Genomic DNA, 7609 nt, shown 5'->3' on the forward strand with positions numbered 1-7609 from the left:
TTTTTCCTCCAGAATATGATTTTTAAGAAGGTATTTTTTGTGCCATGTGGAGGAAACAAAGAAAATGAATAACAAGAGGTCCTTGCCTCCCCGCAAGGCTCTTTTCACTTTCATTCATGCCCTTCATTTAAAATGGAAACTTTGTTTAAAACTAACATCCGGCAGTGCCTCCTCTCAGATTATTGATTGAGAGAGACTCAAGTGTTTTGTTTTCTCCATTTCTAGTATTTGATAGCACTGCAGCCCACTGCAGCAGCCCACACTCTCTGGTCACTATTTGTTGGTGCAGGAGGGAAAATACAAATTTCAAGCCAACACAGCAGAAGGTAGCTATTAACAATCTAGAAATTGTTGAGGCAAGTGCTGATTGTGACAGCCCTGCACTTCTCTGCATATTATTCTGTCACTATTTCCCAGGAACTAGAGATTTCTCTTCCTTTAAAGAGAGAGTCTTTGAAAGCGCACCAGTTTGCTAAGAGTCATTTCTGTGATGGCATTTGTTTTAGTTAGAATAAAGAAGCTGCTTCTCAGGCCTTGGGAAGTGTTCATTACACTCTCTGGTAGGTCCTAAGCTACCTTGAACTTCATATATTATTCTTTAATAACAACTTTCCATCTCATGAGAGTGGAACACAGGAAGGCTTGTTAGTATCAATGATCAGGTAATTTAACCATCAGGAGCTCTGTTTTGCATGATGCTCTGGCTTGGAGAATACTCAATCGTTAGCAAATTTGCTTTTGCTAAAAGAAATCAAAGTGACTCATAAAATGAAATTCAGAAGGGTCATGCATAGAGGCCGAAGTGGTTTTGATTCTGTTTTTCCTCTCCTAGGTATATTAGCAAAGGTTGTTGACAAAAAGTGAACACTTAAAGTGAACACTTAAACCAAAAAGGAAATTTAATATGAAGCTGTCTTAGGTGCAAAGGCACAATAGCTGAATAATATCTTGTGAAGCCATAGGTCTTTTAATGCAGTCCTCTTTATTGAGAAGAATCAAATATTTTCCTTTAAGAATGTATGTGTGGCATGAATACTGTATTTTGTGGTGCATTTAGGTCACACCAGAAATTACTGTTTTATTCTGAAAATGGAAACTGAATGAATGTCAGCTGGCCATTTGTGTAAGAAGAAAACAAAGCACCAAATTTTTTATCCTTTTAATGGAGAATGTCCCACCATCACTTTGTCTGCAGAATATATGTTATAGTTTGTTACTTGTATGCTTCTGAGAGCAGATGAGTGAATGGAAGATTTGATAACTTAATGTGAACGAATCTGCCTTGCCTGGACAGAAGGAAGCAGAGTTTTATAGGATTTTCCATGGGCTGCTACCGACTGGAGCCATTCAGGAGCCCTTTGTGACCTGTAATAATTTATGAAATTTATTGCTACTTAAGCTTGTCTGGACAATTTTGGCCTTTAGAAGAGTAAATAATTTATTTGCCGATTATACCAAGGCCATCTTAAATACTTCATCAGAAGAAAAGGAGGTGATTGCATCATCTCTCTGACTGAACTGTACATCCCCCTTAGGTGAGGCAGGGGCCTCTTCCAGAGATGGGCTGTAGCAGGTTAGCGTAAGTGATGCAATTGGAGTTGAGTAGAGCAGGTTATGCCATTAACCAGATGATATCAGTGACTGCGTGAGGGCACAGGCTGTCTCTGCTGGGTAGCATTATCTAGACATCTTCTGTAGGGGAGAAATTAGACAGGCTGAATCAAAACTCAGCCTCACTGGTGGCTTTGCTTGGGGCAAACTTGCAACATGTACAATGAAGAAAAAGCCTGAAAACGAAGGCAACGTAGGAAAATCCATAGCAAACTGGTGGAAGTTTCGTTCTGACAGGCAGAAGACAAACTGAGAAGAATCAAGGTCTCTGTCAGCCGGGAAGTGAAACAGGAACTACTCTGGAGATCCTGAGGCATGAAGGGGTACCAGCCTCTTTAAAATGAATAGTGGAAAGCAGTAGCTGGGGAGGCAGCTGCAGCCTTTAGCAGCCCCCCAGACCCTACAAGCAATTATAAGCTGGTTTCAGCAAATACTGGTGATGGTAGGCTTTATTTCTTTCGAAGGTAACTACATCTTTTGACATCTTAAATCATGAGAGGGGTTTATGTCCTATCACTTTTCTTCTATCTCAGCAGTTCCCTAATGCTGGGCTCTAGATACGAAAACACTGATGGCTCAGAAAATGTGTGATTTACTTTTGGTAGCAGGTGCAGATTATTCTGCTGGTTCATAGACAAATTTATCTGAACTTTTCTTATTCCTCGTTATTTTTCTTAGTTACATGCTAAGTTATCATTTTCTTTATGGTATTCACAACCTTTTCTTACACTTTAATATAACATCACATTTCTTGAGGAATGGTAACCCAGCAACTATAAAAAATTATATAATTTGAATATAACTTCACTGCTGTATATGTTGACAGTATATCCAGATTTAGTTTTATTTTAAATTAAAATCAGTAAAGTCTTGCCTCTGCGTTCCGGAAATAATTTGTTAGAGATTGAAACACGTATTTTTACGTTTGATCAAAACATATTGGCGCAAAGAATCAGCTAATACTCCTTGAAACTATACTTTGTCAGTTATGTAATTAAATTCATATTCATTTTAATTCATTTATTCAACAAGCATTTATTAAACCCCTACTGTGTGCTTTGTACTCTGCTAAGCACTGAAATAGTTTTAAAATTGTACATGATAATCCCATCAAGAAATTTAGTTTATTAGGAGGTTGTAAGACATGAGCATAATTAATTTTGAGACAAATTAGAAAGTGATGGATTATAAGCAAAGATAAGTAAGTTGCAATGGGAATCCAGTGAGAGAGTATTTTCAGCCAGGAAAGCTTTATAGGAGATGTAAGTTTGAATCAGACTTTGAAGGATGAATAAGGGCAAAGTCATTCCAGGTAAAGGGATGAACATAAAGAAAGGCACAGAGGTGGGAAATTACAGGTTATGTTTTTTGCTAGGGTAGAAAGTAAGACAGATTTTTATGCGCACACTGTCATGATGGGATGTGTTTCTTCTATTATGCAATTTAGAGGTAAAGCTTAAGATGGTGACCATATACTAAATTAATTTTTCATTAAAATATTAATTGGTATAATCAGATCTTTTCCTGTGGCATTTTGATTTCACAAAGAGATTTTGAGTGTGTAAAGTAGGGGGAGTTGAGCTACCACGGATAAGGGAAGATAGAATAGCAAATAAAGAGTAGGGGAAAAGTGTAATGTTACAAACAACACAGAGCACTTATTTTCTAGAAAAACACATGCATTTTAAATGCAAATTTAGGTCTGCTCTAGTACGGACACTTTGTACTGTTGTGTTATATTGTCTTCAGTGATTCTTTCTTTATAGGATTTCTGTCTATTCAGCTTGATAATACTAAACTCTATTGAGGCTTCCAAGTTTAAGAAAGTCTTTCTTTTCCCCTTAGTAATAAATTTTGCTAGGAAAAGTGGGAACTCAGACTGATTCTAATTTGTTTTTTGTTTTGTTTAAAAGCACATTTTTCTTTTCATAGCTCTTATAAAATTCGGATAAAGATGGCTTGCATCTCATCCACTGGCTTTTGGATGAGTAAATTGGTCAAGACAGAGTCAATTTGGTATGAAATTACTAACGGTTTTATTACAAATTCATTTTATAGGAAGTGTTCTCTTTGACAATAATGTTTTGTATGACATGAACCACCACCACCACCACCACCACCAACTGCAAATGCAATAAATTAGGATAAATAAATCGAAGATATGAGCATGCATATTCCAGCAAAAAGGCAAAAATGGCCACTGATAAGACTTCTTAAAGACAGATTAGTAATGTAAAATATGAACAATAACTAGATGGGATCCAATTAAAATATGTTTTAAAGCCAAAGGGTAATTTGCCTAAGTGAGCAAATGGAATTGAATACTCCTCCAGTCAGATGAGCTGCAAAGAAAGATGTTTGTGTAATATCAATATTATGCAGGGCATTATAGTAGCAATAGGGTGAACTTCTGAAGGGGTTCAGAATGAGCCTCCCCAAAATGTGCCACTTTAGTATATGGACTATTTTGGGCTGAGGGCAATCAAGACCCAGCTGACTTAAGAAAAACTTTTACTCCTCCCTTAATTACCTGAAAGAATTTAGATAAGGGGTTTGGCTCAGGAAGAGAGAGAACTTTTTGTCTGAAGGAACTATCTGGATGGCAGAACTAACATCTCATTACTAAACATCTGTTCTTTTTATTGTGCAGTGAGTCAGCCTCCTCCCATTGAAGGCCCAGGCCCCTACCATTCCTTAACTCAGGGGGGCACATAAGTCCTGTCAACTTACAAGAAAAAAAAGCACAACATGAGACTTGTGAGTTAAGTTTTATTTGGAGCAAAATGAGGACTATGGTCTGGGAGACAGCCTTTCAGCTCTGAGAAACTGCTCTAACGAGTTAAGGCGGAAGGTCAGTATAAACGTGATTTTGGTGAAGAGGGAGTATATTCAGTCAAGCACATATTTTTTACACAAGGTTGCTGCTAGTCTCGTGAAGATTACTGCTAGTCATGAGGAGCAGATGTCACCATGAAGGATTTTAGTGCTTTTCTAGGTAAGAAGAGAGGCAAGAATTGGGCTCATACAATTTTCCCCTGAAAATATCTAACTATCTGAAGGCCTGTTCTGCCAGTTTTTCCCAGAGCACAGAGGGCCTCATTCCTGATCTCCACCCTGAACTCCTTTCAGGGGGCGTTGAAGGTCAGCAGCTGCAGCAGCTCATAATTTAATGCTTGTAGAGGTAGATGGCAAGTGCCAGTTTGTAGCTGGCTGTCGGAAGCTGTCTGGACAAACCAATGCTGTGACAAGGTCACCAGGCTCCAAGGAGGACCTCAAGGCGAGAACTCCTTGGAAGGGCATTTCGGAGCAGGAGGATCGAAAGGCGACCCCTCCGCAAGGACAGGCCCCGGCCGTCTCCACCCATTTTACGTTCTGTTCTTTGTTTCTTTGTAATACTGTGCTTACCACCCACTTCCCCTCCCTGTTTCTATGTCCCCAGGAAAGAACCAGGGTTGGACACATTCTTTCTCTGAGTCTGTCCCACCAAGTCCCCTCCCACCACTCCTTGGTGGAAAAGGTGGGCACCTCAGGCTACTAAATGCTGGAGAAAAGAGAGGGGTGGCTCGTTTTGTAATGCTCATGATTGCAGCAGGCATACGTATAGACGTAGACATTAGGCATAGGTATGGGTGCTAAGGGCTATCATTTGCTTAGATATAAGATTAAGAAGTTATTTATATATGTTTACCTCAGAGTCACAAGGTTTGCAAGCCAAACCTGACGAAAGAAAGAAACTGGTAGATGCTGAGGGAAAATATGCTCTGCCATAAGAGATTTTTTCTGAGATATGTTCACTATATAAACACACAAAGCTCTGACAATAAATGGAGAGATCCTGCATAGCTGACACAGGCCTCCCCATCTCTTCCTTACTCCGAGGCCACTCATCCCTTGGGTACTCCTGGCCCCTCCAGAGCTGGACTTCAGCAGTTGGCAATCTCAATTGTTCGACTTGTCCTTGGGTCTCATTGCCTTTGTAGGACCCTTGTAAGTACATAATTAAATTTGTTTTTCTCTTGTCAATTTGTCTCATGTCAATTTGATTCTTAGACCAGCCAGAGAACCTAGAAGTGTAGCGGAATCTTTTTTCTTCTCCAGTACTTTGCTGTGTTTGCTTATCAAAAAATGTCCTAAATTTAGTCCCCAAAGTTAATAAATTTACTTGTGATTCTAGTTTAAGTTAGGGAATCTGATTTTAACTTTCTCTCCCATTTCTGTGATGTTTCTCCTCTTACAAATCCCTTCTGTGTCTCGGGCTCCCCTTCCCTTCTCTAATACTCAAATTCACGTTCCTAGGTCATCATCCTCACAGAGGAAATCAGGTGAAAAGCTATTTTGTTTAATGTGTCTGAGTATTCTTTCCAGGAATGTTTGCATTTTGTGTGTATACTAATAACTGTCTAAACACAGAGATATACATTGTCATGTTTTGGAACTTTAGGCATTAATGGATGTAGCTGCTCATCAATTGGCAGTCTTCCCTCTGCTTTCAAACCATCTCCGTAGGTAGTGTCTTGCCCATTTGCTGGATGAGGCCAATCATTCTAGTGTGTGGAATAATTTTAAGGAAGATAGGGGAGCACAGACAAAATGTCAATCAAGTAGCGTTTTTGTTCAATATCACATATTAGGAAAATTCTGGATTTCCTGTAGGGAAAAAAGGCATATCCGTCCTAAACTTTATTCCCTTGAGGTTTCCATTAATGACAGTCTTCTCTGGGAAAACACAAATTAGAGTACTTCCACCCCCACAATTGCACCACCTCATTAGCCTTACATCCTCCAAAGGCAAATACCTGTTGCTTGGTGCAGTTTCTAAGCTGCATCAGCAGCCGGTGAGGGTACAGCTCTCTCAGCAGAGATGCTAGCAACATAGCGGTTACTGGTGATGACACAATATTTCAGCCTAGTGCACTTTGACCTGTCACCCCTGTTCAATTCAAGGATCATTTGATAAAATATTTGTTGACACCAGTAGGAGTACCTATGGTAAAAAGTGAAAGTGAAAGTGAAGCTTTGGCATTAGGCTTAGTTAGAATACGTAGAACACATTTTATAAATAATCAAAGAGAAATAAAATAGGAAGGAAATGGAGCTGGTTCTCAGTAACAGGCAATTGTGTCCTAGCTAGCAGCAAAAAGCGAGGTAGTATGCATATTATGAATAGGACCTTGGTATTAGGTTTAGTTCTCATTGCCACTTGTTAGCTGTTTTGATATTCAATAAGTAGTGCTGTGAGGATTAATTAGATACACACATCAGTTATTAAGACATCTGGCACACAGTAGGCATTCAGTAAATGGTGCTTTATTGCAATGTTCCTTTACATTTTGTAAACTGCTTTAAACACAACATTTCTTAACATGTTTTGGGGAAGAAAAAAAAAAAACCCTTTGACAATCCAATGAAAGCCCTGGACTCTTACCTCTCAAAAAAGGCCATGTACCCTAAATTTGACATATTTCAGCAGTTTCATAAACTTTCCTAAACATATCAAATGTGATGGCGAATTGTATGTGCAAAATTGGCTGGGCTACGTGTGCCCACCCATTTCAGCAAACAGTAGTTGACATGTTGCTGTGAAGGTATTTTTTTAGAAGTGATTCATATTTAAATCAGGAGACTATGAGTAAAGCAGATTACTCTCCATAATGTGGCAGACCTCATCCAATCAGTTGGAAACCTTAAGAGAAAAGACTGAGGTCCCCAAAGAGGAAGAAATTCTGCCTCCAGACTACCTTCAGATTCAAGACTGCAACATTGACTCCTGCGGGAATTTCCTGGCTGCTACACTGCCATGTGGATTTTGGACCTGCCAGGTTCCACGACTTTATGAATCAAGTCCTTAAAGTACATGGATAGATTAAATAGATGATAAGTAGATAGATAGATAAAGATAGATAGATAGATAGATGATAGATAGATAGATAGATAGATGATAGATGATAGATATAGATAGATCTGTGTGTGTGTATTTCTCTATCTATCTATTGATTGA

Source organism: Hippopotamus amphibius, chromosome 1 (genome assembly GCF_030028045.1).
Source record: "Hippopotamus amphibius kiboko isolate mHipAmp2 chromosome 1, mHipAmp2.hap2, whole genome shotgun sequence".
In the NCBI taxonomy this organism is placed as follows: domain Eukaryota; kingdom Metazoa; phylum Chordata; class Mammalia; order Artiodactyla; family Hippopotamidae; genus Hippopotamus; species Hippopotamus amphibius.